Below are 21,691 nucleotides of genomic sequence, written 5' to 3' on the forward strand. Positions count from 1 at the left end.
TTCCAATTCAGATTTCGATTTGTATTGCGAAAGTGTTTGACAGCTTGGATTAATTTTACTCAATTCCTTATTCGATTTAATATTGAATGCTAATTCTAAATGCATTCCAGTTAATTCGTAATAAAATTTATCTACAGATATAGTTCTGAATCATATATCTCGATAATGAATGTCGTCTATAATTAAATTTATACGACGATAAATTTCAAAGATTACTCACGATAGTTAAAATAAATGATCCGATACGAAAGTTGGCTTAAATTGAAATACGACCATTTGTCGTAATTACCGATATTATAGAAAAGGTTTTAACAATCACGCTACGTTAATTTACGATCAGGTTTTATTACGACGATTGTTGATGGGCTTTAATACCCTGGAAAGGTTAATTAAACAGAATCGTGGCACGAATTCCATAGAAAAGACGCTTCCTGTTCCTGCTTTTCAAACGAATAAAATTAAAAACCTCCGCATAAACTTTCAACTGACCGTTTCAACTCCGAGAAAATATTCTATAATAAAAAAATACGCACATACGCACAGTCGTATATAAAGTTAAATGACTACCATAACCGTTCCGGACACGAAAAAAAACCACTTTTATGATAGTGTTAAATAAATTAAAGCACACTGAACACGTTTCCCATATACTAACGGATCCGTTACAACACGAAAATATGCTCGTAATATATTTTTCGGTAACGAATAAATTTAAGAATTAAAAAAAAAATCCCCTCCCCTTAAATAAGTTTAATTCGATTATTTATATACATATTGTAATATATGTATTATTCAAAATATATTATTCGGGTACGTATCTCTATATGTAATAATATGACATTCTTTCATAATTTACAATTTTATAAAATCGTATGGTAATTTGAATTCGATACACATGTGCACATCGAGACGCGATCTCAAGATCACACATGTCATTTTTTTTAAACGTTTCATAATTTCAATAATGGATTTCCGCGATTTTTCCACCTCGGCACTGAATAAATAAACATCCGCGTTTATCATCACACATATTATATGTAGTATACTCGTTTAGAATGTTATATAAATGTGTTGTATGTGTATCGAATAGACGGTCGTCAGTCGTTGCCCGTCTAATTGGTCAATAATTGATGACTGTGCATGTGCGAAATGAACGATCGGATAACGCGTCATTTTGGGCAGTTTTGATGTTTCCCAAAAGTCGTAAAGAAAGTGCTCGTTATGAATTATTTATTTGGTCTCGTACACGGTGGTGTCTAGTGGTGTGATTTTGTATTCGCGTAATGTCTCATCAATTTTGGTGGTAATATTTAATATGCTCGGTCGACGTTCAGTTTTTACGTGTGAAGTTGACGTGTTTGGAATATATGTATGTACGTATGTTGTGTTTTTTTTTTGTTATCTATTTATTTATTTATTTTATTCAACGCATTGGGTGTAAATCATTTTTATTTGAATCGATTGTCATTGTGTTTTTACTATTGAGATTTTCTTTGTCAATTTGTAATGTTAAAATTATAGTGTGATTTTACGATACGTACATATGTACATATTTAACGTATAATATATTACTCGATGACTTTATGAAGAAATTCAACTTATAATACTTACTTTTAGACTGGTTTTTGATTGTTGTAATTTTAATGAATTCATCAATTGGAATTCCACCTACAACTTAGGTAACTCTTATTTTAAATAATAACAATGAACTGTTCAATTTGATTACATTGAATTGTTAATAGTTGTGTACAGTGACGTGCCTAGACTATGTAGCGGGTCTTTTTTTCAAAATATGATTTTCAAATCATTTTTGTTTCATAATAACAATATTATAGAGAGATTTTTATATTATAAATTTATTCCGAAACACAAATATATTGAAATGTATTATAAATACAAACAAATTAATAAAACAAACATTAGAACGCACCCATCTATGTAGGTTAGAATTCGTGGTCTATTTTTGAACGGTAAATTGTTTGTTAAATTTACAAGTTCTCCAAACATTTTTCTAATTCGGTTTGCCGTCTTTCAACATGTGCCGCCCTTGGACGCCGCCTTATTTGCATATGCCCACAGCATGTCCCTGATTATGTTTGAATAAAGTAAAAAAGTCTTTTAAACGCTTAATTCAAATATAAATTGGGCATTAAATGTTTTTTTTGCTTATTAGGAAATATTTTCTTAAATTTTCAGTTTAAATATTATAATAAACAGTGCCATCCCCAGGCAGAAGGGCCCGAAATGGAAGTAACAAAGAAATACAAAGTTTTATTTATGTGCTTTTGTGACATTTTCTGAAATGAAAGTCAGAAAGGTGTAATTATAATCATTATTTTCACTAAACTTATATACATACATACATATATTTGTATGAAAAATTTTATATTATTATTTTTTTTTAAATAAGAAAAAACCACCAAAATTAAAAGCTTGCACAAGGAGCATCAAAACAGTAATTGGTTACGATAATGTTGGTTCAAATAAACAATAATTGGATTACTATTAAAACTGACCATTACTTTATGAGCATTGAAATTGAATACCACCAATATTTTCACTTTCACATAAAAAATCAATACTATTTTATTATAATTATTATTAGTATTAAATATTATTATTTTTATTATTTAAATTAATATTAAATATGTATATCTTATAATTGATGAAAGCTATAAATCAAAACCAATTTATGAAAATATGATCATTCTACTTACTCTTTCTCGCAAATAAGTCACATAATTTTATTTTTTTTAATAAACCCAAACAGCCGTTCGAATATTTTATATGTATGTATGTACATCAAAATAGATAAAACAAAACGTGTTATATTTTCGAGAACAACACGCACATTAGATTACAGACGAAACCACATCCTCCCATTGCGCCTCGCCATTGTCATCGTCGACGTTTAGGGGATATTTCGGCACTTATTTACACACATAATTATAATAAAATGATATCATCCAACTTGCCGAGCCTGCGAGCCAGAGATTCCGGTGAAAGTACGGCGTTCCTTCGACCGGCGATCGTCTCGTGCCAAAAGTGTTCGTCCACACCGGACACGAGACGCGCGAAAAGTCCCCCGAGAAAAGCGGAGATAGGCGGGTCGTGTCGATGATTCGATGATTTTTTCCTGTGGTGTTTGTTGTGCGTCGGTATGGTGATGCGGTGTTGGTTTGTTGTGGATGAGGTGGCGCCATTAGTGTGACATGTGAGTTTGGCCGCGCGCACCTGTGTGACTGGCCGCGCACCTGTGCCACTCAACAGCAAGGTCGCCTGCTCGCAGTCGCGTTCAGTTATGATGCTGTTTATTGTTGTTTTTTTTTTTTGTTATGAGTGATTTGATATTTTCGGTCGGTTTTGGTCTGTGAATGAAAGTTGGCGTTGTTGGAGTGTAAGGTGATTTTTTTCCCGGTGTTGCTTTAATCTGTGTGTGTGTTTTAGATGTGAGGTTGTGTAGTCTTTTTGTAAATCTTGGGGAGGGTAGTGATTTTATTTTTGTAATATTAGGTAATAGTATTTACGTAGAGTTAGTCAGGATGCACACCAAACACGTACCTGAAGCAATGCACGCTGCAATTGCTTCAGGAAGCATTTATTTTTCGTGCGTGCTACCATTCAAATATATTGGGTTTAATAAATGCATCCTGAAGTATTTGCAGCGTGCATGCTGCATGCGTATTTGGTGTGCGGCCGGGCTTAGAGGTTCATAATAAAGTGCAACAAATTAAATGGTCAGAATTTAAATCAACTTTTGGTCAGAATAAAAATCGAATCGTGGTCAGAATAAAAGTAATGTATGGTCATAATAAAAATAATAAATGTTTAGAACGGCCAAAAATAATGAGTATTCGGCATTAATTTTTTTTCATAGATTGGATTAGAATTTGATTACTACTGGACTATAACTATGTATGTATGTATGTAGGTTAGGTTATGCTAGGTTAGGTTAAGTTGTCACGACGTGCGAAGAGATACTGAAATATGAGTGACAGATCGACGTTGAACATTGCAGCAGTAACAACACTAACACTGAGAAAAAATGATTTTGACCATCTTTCAGAATAATTCTTACCATTTGATGTGAATTATGACCAATCCAGTTTAAATTCTAAAAATTTAATAATAATTCCTACCAATCAGTAAACATTCTAACCATCTATATAATATTTATTTTGGCTGTTTATATTCTGACCGTTTGATATAAATTCTGACCAATGTAATGTAAATTTTGACCACAAACGTATTAAAATTCTGACCCGAAAAATATGAGCTTGAAAGCTCGTCGTCCAATAAAAACTAGATCCAAAGTGTTAGTGTTCAACTTTACTATCAACGTACGTAGAACATGCATAAACAATAGATAAAGTTTTGTGATCATGACAAAACTTGAACTCGAGATTTTGACTGATTTGAACTCGGAATCAATATTGCTCTGATCACTTTTGCATTGTTTACAAAAAAATTGTTTATTTATTTTGGAAATAATTTATAAACCGTTTACTTATATTTATTTCGCTGAAACCAAATAAGTTACTAAAATTTATTTGGTTTATTTGGTACTTTTCCCTCTAATAGATCCCATTTTTATAAGTTTTGCATTTAAATTTACCAAATACAAGTTAAACCACCAAAGAAATTGAGCTGAAACTTTTTGCATGTACATATATAGGTATATATTATATGTATAATATAATATTAAGTATGATAAATTTCATACACCAACATACATATTTTAAAAATTTTTACTTCAAACTAAAGTAGTAATTTTACTCCTAGAGTTGATAAGTTTTTTTATGTTTTTCTCCAAAACCTTTCGAGTAAATATGTAGGTATCAAATATGAGTTTTAATTTAATATAAAATACTAAGTAAATTAAGTGAAGATCAACAGGAAGTGCTAATGTATTTTTGTTCACTTAGTCTTCGACTAGTTTTTACTGTTTATTAGATACATACATACATACATATGTATGTTCACAGCATGATTTTGGTTTAATCTTTTAGTAACAGGTATATAAAGTAATCATTATCTTTTATGCAATGTTTTCGTTAAGGTAGTGTTGGCGTTTGTAGACACAATAGGACCATAAATATTTTCCCGTAGATTAATAGTTTATTACGAAATATTTTAATATGCTCGTATATTTTAAACATTAAATTATTATATTGCAATTTCAACCTACTACCTATACCATTCCTTATCGAAGGCAATCGTCATCAATTACAAAACGGATCATTTATGAAATTAAATTAAATCTATAGACGATAGATTTTCGTTCGCGTCACATTATCTCTCTTTTGTCTATTGATAGTCCAAACAATATGCAGATCTATTTTCTTGGCAGCATTATCGCATGTGTCGTTTTGAACGTGTAAGAAGTGAAAGTGAACATCGTCATCCATTAGCGGATTTTTGAATTTGTCGAAGCCGATGCGGATTTTCATTGCGCGATCGACACGAATTCCGATTTTTCCAGTCGTTTCTTACATCCACACATGTGTATATCGTATCTGTGTAGCCTCGTATTTTAAACGCGATCGAGATTCGTCGATGACATAATTATTTTGTGTCCACAGTCTTAGAAACGTTCGGAATTCTTCTGCTCTGCGGCAATGATGTCGGTCCGTTTACCGAAGAATTCGCGTGGTTTTTGTTCATATTTATGAGATCGGTCGATTTGTATTCAACGCGGTAAACTAGTGACAAATTCCCGACATACCATTCGTTCTGAAATTGTTTTATTCGAAAACGTTAACGACGTCTCTGAATCAGCGGCGACGACGGTTAGATTGTACATATGTATGTACATATGTATATGGAAAACAGCGAAACTTTAAAATAGTATTTGCGGTTTAAATTAATTGTCAATACCGAATCGAAAATTAGTCACTAAATTAAAACCCCAATCGTAAACACTATATGAATAATAAATAAGTGATTCAGCGTATCTGACTAATCTATTTTATTGGGTGTTGATTTGAACTGAGTACGGCCGTATTCGAGTTCAAACTTATCTCTGATTGCTTTACAAATTTTTATTGCAGTAACTGCTCTTTCATGTCACTGTTGTTTGATCATTCGCAATGATCCATTCTGTGTTCATGCGTGCGTTTTTTTTTCACACACTCGATAATGTACGTATGTGCGTAGCTATGATAGAGTATTCACCTGCATCGGAATGCACCACTGTTGGGAATTAGGAATGCCAAATATGTTGATAAAGAAGCACAGGGAATCAAAGAATTTACATAAACAATGAGTCGGCGTGAGCCACCTGCAGCGAAGATTGTGTAACCCGAACCAGGTGTGCTCAATCGCAAAGCGAGAACTTACAATAGTAAATTTTCCACTTTTTTTTTTCAATATACCTATGTACTTAGACATCACTTGCTGGAAATGTGTAATTGTTTCATTGAGTCATTCTGAGAACTCGTCAGTTAATTATTGACTTTCATGTGCATATAAAAGCTAGGTATACATATCTATTGTCTAATATATTATAGAACATTCTAAAACGTGTCATTATATTATGTTAATATTTGCCTAATAGCGTGTATAAATAAATATTTCTGTATCGAATGTAGATCATAATAGATATGCTAATTTATGTTAATGTAATTATGAGACTTTTATCATCCCATATTATAATCATTGCCATTTTTTGCAATGTTGTGATTCTGAAGCACATGCTTCTAGACTTTTTCGGGTGGTGACCCCTTTTTATTATAAAATTCATTTGGTGATAAAAACATAAGTTGGGAACCCGTGTTCTAAAGACTAACTTTTTCTCAATGCTAGATGCTGAAAGTTTTATCATTCTTTTTTTGATTCGTTCTTTATTTGAAGAAAACGCTTTTATAACATAAAATATATAAATCAGAAATATTTAATAAATATGCAAACAATTTCAAATCTTGTAGGAAAATAAAATAATATAGTCATACTAAAAAATCGTTATTATGAAATTACGGATTATTACTTTTATTTGTGATAAGTATATATGTACGGTGAATATATGTATTTAGTTATATGGGAAATTTTATTATTTCCATAGTTTTTGAGAAAAATTTTACTTTGCGTACAATGTGTGTATATACATAAATATATTGTATATATGTACATACATATATACAATATATTTATTTATTTTCAAAACAGAAACAAACGAAATTACTACGTATAAAAGTTTCTTGCAATTATAGCAATGAAAAAAAAAGTAGAAAAGCATTAAAAATGGTAGATATGGGATACGTATTACTAAGAAAAATGTTCAAACAATAGAAATTTAAAGCAAGAAAAGGAACAACAAAAAGGATCAATATGAAGGGGAATGTTGTTTATAGAAGAGCAAGATTTAGTAAATAAAAAGTAATTACAGGAATAGTTGGTAGAACAAGGATTAATGTAAAATAATGAAGGATTACGAAGGATTACATGTCTGTGTGTCTCTAATAGGCTCCCAAAGCACTGAACTGATAACTGAACTGAACAATAACTTACGATGGAACTTTCAGGATTTTTTGTATGCATGTCCGGGAAGATTACTGTGAAAAAAACGGGAATAAACGGGAAAAACGGGATTGAGTGTCATTGCAACGCTATAATTTCAAATGTATCGTTCCCGTTCCCGGGAACAGAAACGGGAACGGGAACGATAACGGGAACGGGAATTGCATGCGTTATTGTGGCATTGCATCTGGGTTCAGCTAGTCATTCAATAAAATAGATATTTACTACATTACGCGTCTGTTGTAATTTTTTTTATGGTTAGATGAATAAAATTTTTTTTTAAATTATACATGTCTATGTGTGTAGACGTTAAGAATTCTGTACGATTTATTATTATTTATATTTTCGTTTGTTATTATGTAAATCTTAACGATCGATCGATCGTCCGTATGTATGTATGTATGCGCATAATTTTCCGCACTCGCAGTTTCCGTCGCGCGCGCTTTTTTCCGAGCTTTCAATTTAGAGCGCATATTTTGTCAATCTCATACATATGTATGTATACTATACATACAAAGTGGTGTCAATCAGTGAGTAGCTCATACGCAACTTGAATTCCAGTGTGTTTATTTTCGATCTCGCGCACCGGTGGCGGTTGGGCAACCGTCTCTCCCAACGAAATGCCATAGTCCGCCTGGCGCCGTTCACTTGCGAAACCAAACAGACCGTCAGTCTGTCCGTCACACGATGGGGACTACGCCTGACTGGACTGGACTGGACTGGAGTGGACTCAGGCCACTCCACGTAACGGTCGACCCGACGACCTTGCGAAGGTGGACTGTAGAACCGTTACTAATAACAACCTTCTGTTGCATTTTGGCTGTCTCTACATAGCCTGCAGTATGGCTCAATAGTAGCGTGTATGTTTAACACGCTACTATTAACACAAGTGATCAGTGGGTTCGATCCGCCATACTGCTGGTTAGATTTGGGGGTATTTGTTACTCCAAATCGATCGATTCTCATCAGAGTTTGCCAATTTTATCTGATCATTGTTGAAACGGTTTCTCAAAATTGGCAAAAAATCATCTTTCCTCTTGTCACAAATATTTTGTATTTATAGACGTCTCAATAGATTAATTCTGTAATTAATTGATTCATTAATTAATTGTTATTTCGTGTTCATCAGCTTTTGGAAATACAGTGATTTATGTAATAATAAAATGCTGCATTGTTTGTAATTAATTGTTCAGGAAGGCGCATCGGCGTCTTCCTGTCAAGCTTTCTTGGTATATATCTATGTAAAAATAAAATAAAATATGCACCTATACAATGGTTTTTCTGCACTATCTAACCGTTGATTGTGATTGAAATTTATGCCGGTGAATGTGTTGAAGTCGTGCTGAATTATTTTCAGGTATTTTAATCAAATGAACTGCGTGAAATTTGATCCAATTTTGGTATATTTCTGATCATTTTGTTTGTCTTTGTTGTTAGTTAGTCGTTAGTCGACTCTTCAGGTAATTACAGTTGTTTCAAAAATTTGAAAATATTGCAAGGTGTGGGTGTTTTTTAACTTTCAAGGTGATAAAATGTGACAAAAATGAATTAGTGGCTTTACACATTTCTCTCTCTACAAAATGTATCTTGTGAATACATTTTTGACATTTTTTGTGTGAACACTGTTATTTAGAGCTATTTCATGTAATATTGTTTGCGCAATCTATCTGTTAACTTCTTCATCTAATATATAATTTCGAAAGTGACTTTGTAAGTATGTAAGTATTGTTGGTTCGTAAATCCGTGACGTCGTCGAACAAATGAATATTCCAATAAATTTAAATAAAATAAACTATTCAAATAAATTTAATAAAATGTTTACTATTAGATTGGCTATGTTTAAGTGGTTTATATTACAAATACCGAGCGAAGCCGGGTAAAAACACTAGTTATTATATGTATAAATAAACTATTATACATAAATAAATATACATAAATAAATTTGCATGCACTTTGACTATTATACATTAATAAATTTGCATGCACTTTGTTTTTCCAAGTGGTGTGTTTTTGATTAATTGAAATAAATAAGTAAACCGATTGAAGTTTCTGTTATTTTTTTCGATGTGGAATTCGCCAAACATAAATAGTTTATCTAGTCTTTGAAATAAACATCTATATGAAAGTACAGCCTTAATCGTATTTATTTACCCCGTCATAAAGTATTAAATCTAATATATATAATTCGAAAGAGACTTTGTATGTATGTAAGTTTTGGTTCGTAGAATCCGTGCCGTTAAATTTAATAAAAAAAAATAATTTTCAAATATAATTAAATGAAATATAACTATTCAAATAAATTTAATAAAATTTTTACTATTAGATTAGCCATGTTTAAGCGGTTTATATTACAATTACCGTGCGAAGCCGGGTAGTGCTTAACAATTTAGCCACTAGTGCTTAACAATTTGCTTTTGCAATGTGTCGATTCTTATGGGTATTATCTGTATAGGTTATCGATTCGACGTTCATACATATACATATGTACATATGTGCGTATAATTATAATATACGGATAACTTTTATCGGTTTAAAATTGACCAGTTTCGACACGTATGCATGTATGCAAACCTTAACCGCTCAAGCTCGTATGAAAGTGTGTGCGTTTCGCAATGTTTTATGACTTCCGTCCATGAACAGAAAAAAATTAGCAACAACGTCAATCGTTTCGCAAACGATCTATGTAGGTATATAGCGGATGAATCGTTTATCTATCGCTGTCTATCACTCTTAATTTCAACAATTCGATGAGTTCACTTTCTATTCGGGCGTTTCGTAGCCCCCGGGTCGGCCCTGTTAAAACGTTGCAGGTGGATTTAGTTCTTCGGTGAGCGGAAATTATTCAATTGCTATGTGTAGATAGGTGGATGTGTATAGTTACATTGTGCCTTCGTTATAATTTCGCATGTAGCTCAATGCCAATTAATTCGCATTGATTTGTACTATTGAAGCTTGAAGGTGGAGTTGAATACTTATTCACTCGGAAAATTTTAAATATCTTATCATAATACCGTAATATTCTTCCTAGAAGTATGAAGTAGGTATATTTATACCTATGTACATGTACAATTCGAGATGAAGGAAAGCAATTTTTGCTCTTCAATCATTCGATATGAGTACATATTATATTATATTATACACGTGAAGAACTTTTCGAAAAAAATATAATTAAAACAAACAGGAAAATTCAGTTTCCCAAAATCATGAACCTTTCAGAAATAAGGAGAAACATGTCGTTTTATGTTCCTGTTTAAGAAACTTTTTAATATACATATATACATACATATGTTGAGTTTTGAGTTCTAATTTTTTCCTTACAAAATTCTCCATGAATGTATTTCATATATTATAAGAAAAACTTTGAATAGATATGAGATACTAAGAATAATTACTAAATAATAGAAATTTATGGCAAGAAAAGGGGGAACATTATTAAGAGAAGTGCAAAATCTATAAGATTTTTTCAGTATTATTGATATTTTATACATTTCCAATGTATACGTATGTATTTATGTATTTGTTTCCTATACATTTTAAACTAACTTACATGATTTATCCCAAATTGGTCATTTCATGAATATTTTCTATGCAATTTTCAGTCATTGAAAACAACACTATATTGCTTCTGATATTGTTATTATCACTAAAATGTATATTGTACAAAAAAAAACATGAAGTTGCGTTTGTCAACAAATTACTCATGATTGTATCAATGATATATTATATTAGGCAAGCTATATGTATATTATATTTCTTTGAAAGAAAATTGAGTTCATAGATCTTGATTTACTAATAATTATGTGTTTAATAAGTATATATGTATAAGTCTATCTTACAGTTGTTATACATTTTGACTAGTTAGAATATATTAAAACTATAGGTTGGTACCAGTTTGGATGGAGAGATTAGGTTTTCGTGAAAACGTCACTTTACTAGTAAATTGAGTTGAAAGTCACATTTTTGTGTTGAACACATTCTTAGAGTTATCGTAATAGAATACTCATTACCATAATTCGTAATACCCAGCAAATGTTGACGCATTATTGAATTCTAAAGCATTCATAAAAACATTAGAATTACAATTGGCGCACATTCTTGAAATTGTATTCGCGAGCTATAATTTACTATTTGAATTGTTTTCGAATATGATTGACCTAAAACGCCAGTTGAAATAAATAACAACTGAAAATAAACTTCAACTATAACATACATATTAATATACAAATATATATTATCTTAATAGATATATAGTGCTTAAAAAACGAATACTTTCCGACACCAGAGAAGATCTCGAACTGAAGTAAACAGGTTTAAAAACAATATTGACTAATGTATCGATTTGTACGTTGCAGAGATATTTCCCTGATCTTCCTCAAGTCGACTAGACAAAAATTCGCGCGCTTATTTTTATCTGGAGATTACATCAGATTTAAACGGGTCTCGGACATTGCAATAATAAAAGTGTAATACCCCGGTGATTTCGGTTTATTTATTTATTTTTCTGTTTAATTTTGGAACAACGCCGCGACACAGTGGGGCAATTAGCGTACGATTTATTCACCCAGTCTGGGCGAGAGCACGTGTATCCCTACATAATCCAGTATTTTTATACATACGCATGCAAAAACAGTGTAATTTTACAATAATAACTACTTGACGACTAGGAAAGTTTATTTTATGTAATGCTAAATCCGCCAGCAGCTGGGCTAGGGTCTTTTGTGAATGGACATGGCGACCCCGATGACCCAATTCGAGATAAACCAACCGACCGTTTGACACTCGTGTTTTTAATAATCTGACGTTTAATTAAGCTATACATAGTAACAATGCGCTTAAAAATAGACACCACTATCGAAATAAGCGGTCGACAACTTTCCACGATAGTGTTTTTGTGACGTGTGTTTTTGATTAGATTGATTTTTACTCGTGTATATACATACGTATGGTTTTTCGACGTGTCAACTTATGAATGACAGTTTTGTGATGATCTTTTAACCCTCCCTCACCGAAGTGGGGTATGCAAGTGCCCCAACTATGTCGTTTTCTAGGTTATAGACCCTATATTTCTTGTATTCCTATTGTATTTCAAAATGCTATTCGCACTTTTATATGTACTTTTATTACATTTGTCTTTTATTAATTTTTTATTATTTGCCTAGGGACTATCGGTTTGGTTACCTATTTAAATGTTTTAAATACATAAATAATTAATAGATCTTCAGAGGCTTTAATTTTAAATAAGTCTCAATTGAGCTGTGTACGTTACAAATTTCTATCCAACTTTATAATCTGATTTGATTTTAAAGACGCTATTAAGGAATAAAAAAATTCTTAAACAGGCAAAGTTTTTTGATTTTCCATCTTCCATACCAAAAAATCCATGCACGAACTTTTGACCGAATGGACACTTGGCATTCCAATGGACATTCCAACTGGTCAAAATCTATTAAAACTGAAAATCTATCTCAACTATATGTTGGTACCAGGTAATATAGAGAGGTTAGATTTTATTAACTTGTTGCAAATTGTACATAGGTAGTTTATACCTGGGTAGGCTTGTAATTTTAAAATTTTTTTTCATATTAAACAATTAAATACGAATATTAAGGTAATATTATTTAATAACTTAATATGCCAACACCCATGCGAGTATCAATATAATTTAAAGTATACATATATATAAGTATATACATAATAGAACAAATCAGGTGAATTACTCAATTTTATATGACGCATATATCATAGAATAGTTAGCTTAAGGGTTAATTGCTTGAACGTGTCGGTGTGTGCCCGTTGATATGTGTGTCTTCTCATTTGAAATTCTGGTCGCGTCGCAGACCACGCGCCAGAAAATGGTTTTTTTTTTTCACGCCGTTGCTGCCCGATGCTGTGGCCAGTGGTCGACAACCTTTTCGCACGTGTCGACGCGATCACGAACACATACGAAATGACGGCGATAAGCCTCATAGGCGAGCGAGTACAACAACCTGTTTATGAGAAAAGTTGCATTCCTGGCAGAGCTCGGAGCGGGCACACCACCTGCCCGCCAGTCCGACAACTGTAAAACCTATTATACGTTTATTTATTATATTGTGATGTGTACATGTGTGTACTTTTACGTACCCTAAGTATTTTCGTCTTCACGTGCCGCCTCTGTCGCAGTCGGTCAAGAAAAAAATGAGTGTCGAGACGTGTGTGGTAGAGGGAAACGCGCGCAGATTGAGTTTTCCGGGTTGGTGTGATTTTTCCGGGTATTGATACATTGTTCTGTGAGTTTGATGTCCTTACATATATTAGTGTTGTATGATCTTGAACAATTTATCTATTGAATGTAATGTCGGATTGTTAATTGTATGTACCTACATACATGTTGATAATCCGATATTATTTGATGGATATTTAAAAATGTTTTTTATTATCAATAAATTATGTTCACAATACATCTTATATTTATTTTAATAGCAACTAATCTGCTGATCATTTTATGTTTTACAATTTAATTTTTTTCATTATAGTCATTATAGTATTATCTTATTTTAATGATAATATACAGCATAATAGGAAAAAAGCTCAAAAACCTATTTACAATATTCTTATTATAAATTTTAACTAAGACTATCTAAAGACTCTCTAAAGTCTCTAGTATTAACTAAAGACTCTCTAAAGTCGATGAGATGAATTAAGTATATGTATACCTGTATCTTAATGTAAGAAGTGCCTATGCCAAATTTTGACGAATTCGAAGTATGTAAGTACATATTTACTAGAAAATTATCCCACTTCTGTAGTAGAAATGCCAAAGTTATTCAATTCAAAACAAATGAGATACATAAATCTTAGGTACATATCAATGTCAATCTAATAATGCGACGTATTTTTCATCAAGTGACAATATGACACAATCGCTTCTTACACTAAGATCCAAATATACATACATATGTATATATTTTCTTTGTAGAACTGTAAAGTAGTGTAGATGATGATATTTATCAACATCTGGTACTATTCTCTGCATTAATAATATCAGATATCAATAAGTATAGAATACATTTGTTGGAATGTTTATAACCATGCTAAGGTTGTAATGAAATTATGACTATTCTAATAATTTGAAACTAGGTAGTGTCATTGGCAAAGATCGATCATTGAAGATATGAATTCAAATATTGATTTATTTGTTTGTAACATTCGTTTTTTGTCACTATCATTTAAAATATGATTTTATTTATATACCTACATATATAGCATAACAAAACGCAATCAAAAATGCATATTTGTACTATTTTATATACCTAAATTTTATATATTGTAATTTATTCAGTATATAAATAAAACATTGTATATTAGACACAAATCAATGTACTCAAAACAGTAGTTTGAATTGAATTTAGTGCTTTAAACCAATGCTAAACATTTAAAACAACATTTCTCTTTGGGAAAAATGAGGAAAACCTCAGCATTTCTCCATACATTATTATCTCCATATATGTATTATTATTGTGTCGCTGATTTATCGCCAGTATTTGAATAAAATCACAGTATTGTCACTAAATCACAATATACACACGGAGTCTTTGGAATTTTTTAATTTGAATACATTATTATCTAAACGGCAACTTTATTAACCGTCGGGGAAATCCCGACTATATTATACGTATAAAATAATATACATACACATGTAACATAAAAATGTATTGATTTCTATGAGAAATCGCCAGTTACCTTTTGCCGTGCATGATAAATTGCGGTTACTAAGCAAGTGCATATTAGTTATGTGTCATTTGATTAATTATCGAGACTCATTAACGACTGTCGTTTTCTCAATAAAATTACACGATAAATTATCGCAACGTACATATGTACACAGTCACGTTTAATTCGAATCTCAAACAATATTTATATATTATATTTGCAGTAATAATCCGTCAAAGTATGTAGGTATTTTCATCGAGTCGAACTGTGCCGTGAATCAGACGAGCAATTGCAAGAGTAAATATTTACTTATATAAATGTATCATTTATTCGGATTTAGCCTACTTGGAAATTATCGTGATTATTATCAGTTGAATCATGTGAAAATCTCGCAATGTCGAGAATACTCATGCTAATTAATGATAAGTGCGGAATTATTGTGGTCGGAGTCATAATTTATATATTTATATGCGGGTTTACTTTAACTGAAATAGAATTGAAATGTAAATTGCAATTAAATGTAGACAGTTTAAGACGTGGCGCAATGCAATCCTTCATACTGGTTAATTCGAGTCGACTGCACTTGCACAATTAAGACAAATCAATTATTTAAACTGTCTTTCGAATCCGATGCTCGTTTATGAGCTCGATTTTTCCTCGTACGAAGCAATAATAATAAATAAGACGGTATATACGGATATCGAGAATGAAATCATTCCATTGAAAACGCACGTCGACGCGTCAGTATATTTACGCTCGTTATTTTTATTTAAACGTTAGAGTCGATCGAGGATAAATAATAATGAGATGGGGGATAAAAAAAGAAGTGTGTATCAAAGTAAAGAGGAATAAAAAATAACTTGGACGTCGACGACGTGCCCGTGTTAAAAGCTTTTGTTGAAAGCTTTACCTCTACGAAGAAGACTGCGGGTCCTTCGTCGAAAGTCATCAGTCTGTCGTTATCGACGTTAATGTCCGAATCCTTTTCGTCTGTCTCGATAACGGAATGAAATACTGACAGTGCACCGTGATAAAGGCTAATTGGAACTGAGATTCTGTCCAAGAATCCAGGTGTTCTGATCGCGCGGTACGAAGCCTTCGACAGTCGATTAAGCCAAATAAATTAAAACAGTTCTTAATTTTTTTTTCTTATGCGAAAAAATGAATAGTTTTGTTTTAATTCTTATTTAATATATTCCGGATTGTTTTTCCATAGCATCGAAAGTAAGATTATACGAATTTGTATGGAGGGCTTTTCCATACAATTTATTTAATTTAATTTAAACTTAAGTTTACTTATCATATATAATTTTCTGGGTCTACATCACGGCATCGAAAGGTCGAAAGATCGAAAAAGCAAATATCGGAAAGCAAAGATCGAAAATCGAAAGATCTTAAGTCGAAAGATCAAAAATAATGTATGCATGGTAAACGGTACTATGTATATATAATATATATATGTATATCAGTGGCATGCGGTGAAATTATCTCTCTTTTTGTCGTACAGCCTTGCTTAATGTGCGCGGGCAGGATACGGGAGGAAAAGCCTATTCCTCTTGTTCCTCTTGTATACATATATATATATATATATATATATATATATATATATATATATATATATATATATATATATATATATATATATATATATATATATATATATATATATACATATATATATACTACCCGCTTTTCATATGTATTCATGGTAAACGAACATTTTCGATTTTTCGACCTTTCGATTCGGTCACCGAATTTTTCTATACAACTATACGTAGATTTCATCATCAATTACAGCCATTCCCCATCAACTGCTGGATGAAAGTCTATCCAATGCGCTTCCACTCGTCTCTGTTTTGCGCAAATCTCATCCATCTTACCCCAAAAATTTTCCTAATTTCATCTACCCGTCTCTCAAGCGGTCGTCTTTTTACCCTTTTGCATTCTCTCGGGTACCATTCTAGCACTTATTTTGTCCACCTTTCGTCCAATATTTTAGCCACGTGGCACGCCCATTTCTATTTAAATCTCTTCACTCTATGTATCTACTATATCCACTAATATTGTCATACTTCTCGTCCATATATTCCGTTTCCTGTCTTTCCTCGTGCACTTTGTGTAGTAACTTGGCGTTCAAAGTCCAAGTTTCACATCCATACGTCATCACATTGATCGAAGATCTTTTTCTTCAGGCAAGTGGCATTTTTGATTTAAAAACCGCATTCATTCGTCCAAACAATGCACTCCATGCTAATTTCATACGTCTCTTTATTTCTTCTTCGTTACTATCGGTCATGTCTATTATTTGTCTTATTCTGATCTAATGATCATTATCAATTTTGCACATTGTTTTTTCTTGTTAGTATTTATAGGTATTATCTTATAGTGTAAAAGATCAAAAACCGATTTACAAATCTTATTAATAACACTGATCCAAAAAATTCAAATTTTACTTACCGTAGTGGAGATTAACCAATCTTTACTAAGTTTGAACCACTGATTTCAAATATGGCAATAATGTATGCCGGCTGGCTCTCGCTTAAGAGGTATGTATACTAAATGTGCAATTTTTACAGATTTTTGGCTTTAGCAGTATTTAATTCAAAATCTAGTATTACCGTGTCAAAAGTGAGCTATGGAATCAATTGTCAGATTTTTTAGTATGTTCTTTTTTTCTAAGACTTTTCATCAACTTTTTAACATATAAAAATGCCTTATATTATATTTTTAAAATAATACCCAATATTTAAATGCTTGTTGATATACATACATAATTAATGAAATAGCATAATTTATCTGGATTTTTATATATTTTTTTAAATACTCACAGCCTTTTTCCGAATAAAACTGGTCATAATCTATTACATATGCAGATAAATCGAATGATTTATTAATTAATTTATAGATAAGTCATATATGTAAATAAATCGCGGTGACATTTATACATATGTATGTATGTAGCTACAAAGTATGTTAAGAAAGTTGAGTAAGCACACGTTGACGTTCCAGCAAGGATGTCGAGCTCATGAGATACTAGCGCAGGGATAATAATCGCCAATTAATTCTTATCAAATTAATATTTATCAATATGAAATGAAATCGTCGAATAAAATATCGATACGGGAAATATGTATTATATGTACATGTCTGCCGTTCGTATATGGGCGCATGTACATAATGTTCGACGACAAATCATCATTAATTAACGAGCCGAACGCGTTTGCGCTTTTGAAGCATGCCACGATTTCTTGTTGTTCTTGTTCTTGTGACAGTATTTGCATCGTGCAAACATGCAAAGAGTGAACGTAATGCAATTTCTTGCGAATCGTGTGCAACATTTCAATTTGCCACACTCTTGTGAGATAGATAACGCGCTCTCCATCTGTCGCCGTATGACAGATCATTAAACGTTTTCCATTATATTATAAATTATATACGGCCAACCTTACATACAACGCTTCGTACATAAATCAATATTAAAATTTATTATTTATGTGTACATATAAAGTTCTTTTTTATACAATATTTCATTTTATACAAAGTATTACAACGCTTCTTACAATTCAATTTCACGTAATATAATTAACCAGTTTTGCATATATTATACTTATATACTATCAAGGATCAGGATGCGAGGAATTCCGAATAATACAAACAGTGTTTATTTAAACGTCTTTACGTCAGGTCTACCAAAGGCACAGCTTGGATACAAACAGTTCACCCATACACACTAGGCACGTTCGCTAACTGATCATTCTGAAAGGTTAAAAATAAATCTTGCATACATGTACCTATATATGCTGTAATATCTTTTTCGGGATTTTGGATGGCATAAGTCATGTCTTTTGACAGTTGTATATATTGTATTTTATTTTACATACATATGTACATACAAATATATCAGGAAGGCCTAACAGGGTAACCCCAATGCGCCTTCCTGGTCAATTACAAACAATGCAGCATTTTTATTACATAAGTCGCTGAATTACGAGACACTGAAAACTCGAAATTAACGAGACATCTATGAATTGGAACATATTTTTTTATTGTACATTAATCATAGTGGTGAGATAGTAGGTAGGAAGGTTTTTAGCCAATTTAATCAGGATCTGTTTCAACAATTAAATCAGAAAAATTGGCAAACTCTGATACGAAACGATCGATCTGGAGTCACAAATATCCAAGTCTGACCAGCAGAATTACAGAAAATAAATTATTTTCAATCGAGGTCAATCGGGATCGAACCCGGCATCCTCTCGGCGCTAAGCAAAAGCCCATACCTCTGGATATATTTTATAATCTGCACCCGGATAATCGAGAGTATACTATACATATATGTAAGAGAAGGGATTGAAAGAGGAACACGCGGATAAGAAATATGATCAAGTTTGACGATGTCTGTGAATTTTAAGACGTCTGCTTTGACAAATGTATGGCAGATGGACAAAGTCATTGCTCAAATGCTACTCAAAATACATACATACATGCATATATCAATGTAGACTAAATACAAAAGGTTATAAAGCATACATATGAGGATTTATTTTATATAAAAATTTTGAAAGCGGAAACTAAGAAGAATAGAGTGGAAGAGTATATGGCGAAAGATAATGATAACATATAACTGTTGAGCATATGATTTCAGATATATGTAAGATAGACGTATGGTAACGGCGGGTCTAAGACCACGGGTTGAGAAGCTGTGCCTAACTGTAAAAGCTTTTCGAGATTGAGATGTTCGCCACTGCGTGTGGCCATGGCCTTGCCAGCCGTGCCCAAACTTACGCCAAATAAGCATCATTATAGCCAATTAGGCGACCTCGATTGCCACGGAGACGCGGCTCCATCATCAGCTCCGGGATATTTACCACTTTTTCGTGGTATCCCATTGACGCCGATAATCATACGACGCGGACGCTAATGAAAACCGCCAAATTGCACACCGCACGGGTTCATATCTATGTACTTACTACATATACATATATGTACAGATATGTATATGTATGTATTTTGTCATTTGCAAATATGTCACGTACGGTCATGTTAGGTATACATACATATATTTTAAAATGTGACTCTGAGAGTTTGATGTGTGGTGGGAATATATCGAGAGGTTTTATCGAAAGCTTTTAGGCTCACGATACTACAGTGTGGCGGTTTTTTGATATTTAATGTTATAATGTTAAAGTTTTGCTTTCGTGTTTCAAAAGTTTCAACACAATATTTTATAGATTTTTTTTGTATTTCTATAATATTCTGGCAACTACTAGATGGCTAATTGTCCTATGTACATATGTCCAACCTCTGTATGTTCAATGACAACACTCATATTAGAGGTCACTCTCTCAGACTCCTAAAAGAAAAATCGAACAAATTGATTAGAGATTCCTTCTTTTCAAACAGAATGGTTAAAGTTTGGAATAGTCTTTCCACCAACGAAGTAATTTCCGAAAACCTTAATATTTTTAAAAACAAGCTAGATGTCTTTGTTAAATTTAAATAGTTTTTTTTAATTCTTCTTGTCCTTCATTTATATCTTCATTTATATTTTGTATCTTCATTTATATTTTCGGTCTTTTTAGTTATCATTTTACCGTTCTATTTTTAATAATTTTACGGCTCTACTTTTTATCTCTTTGTATTTTCTTAAATTATTTATTTGGTTATTTCTTTTTCTTGTTTAATTTCCCCTCTCTTATTTTTATTTTATTATTGTTATTTTGATTGTTTTATTTATATATTTTTCATTTAATTTATATATATGTATAAGTCAAACCCCCTTGAGTATTTTTTGGCTTTACCACCTCCCCAAGTATATTAAATAAATAATTAAATTTATATAAAGTAGGAAAGTAGGATTAAAAATTAACGTACATAGATAAGACCAAACAAATTTTCAATAGTTCAATGGCATGCTTGATAGCATTTCGTTCGGTGATAAAACAGTAGAGGTAGTTAGTAAATATATCCATTTAGGGCCAGTTATGTCTGGTAGCAAGGATGAAGAAATAAGGAGAAGTATGAAATTAGGATGGAGTGCATTTGGCCGAATGAACGCCATTTTTAAATCAAAAATGACACATTGAAGAAAAAGATCTTCGAATAATGTGTTTTGGCAGTGATGACATATATTATAATATGTATGTGAAACTTTGACATTGAATTCCGAAATTCTACACAAAGTTAAGGTGGACAAAAGAAGTGCTAAAATGGTACCCGAGATAATGTAAATGGTGAAAGGAAGACGGGTAGATGAAATTAAAAAAAATATATGTGGGGTGAGATGGATGTGAGAGTTTCGCAAAGCACGAGAACAGTGGATGGTGAATGGCTATAAATGATGATGATGACATATTATACACATTCGATCAATAAAACTGCTAGTTTTCCGAAATAACAAATAGTTTTAGGGTTGTAATAAAATTTAAAAAATTTTATGCTTATTTATTTTACATACTCAGATTAGATTACAAGACCTTCACCA

The 21,691-nt window shown here is 32.0% G+C and overlaps 1 protein-coding gene across 1 annotated transcript in view; it reads left to right on the top strand.

The window, feature by feature from the left end:
- Window positions 1–21,691, top strand: part of LOC143914325 (BMP-binding endothelial regulator protein-like) — a 124,978-nt gene that overhangs the window by 39,742 nt on the left and 63,545 nt on the right. The window lies entirely within an intron of this gene.

Source organism: Arctopsyche grandis, chromosome 7 (assembly GCF_051622035.1).
Source record: "Arctopsyche grandis isolate Sample6627 chromosome 7, ASM5162203v2, whole genome shotgun sequence".
Taxonomy (NCBI): domain Eukaryota; kingdom Metazoa; phylum Arthropoda; class Insecta; order Trichoptera; family Hydropsychidae; genus Arctopsyche; species Arctopsyche grandis.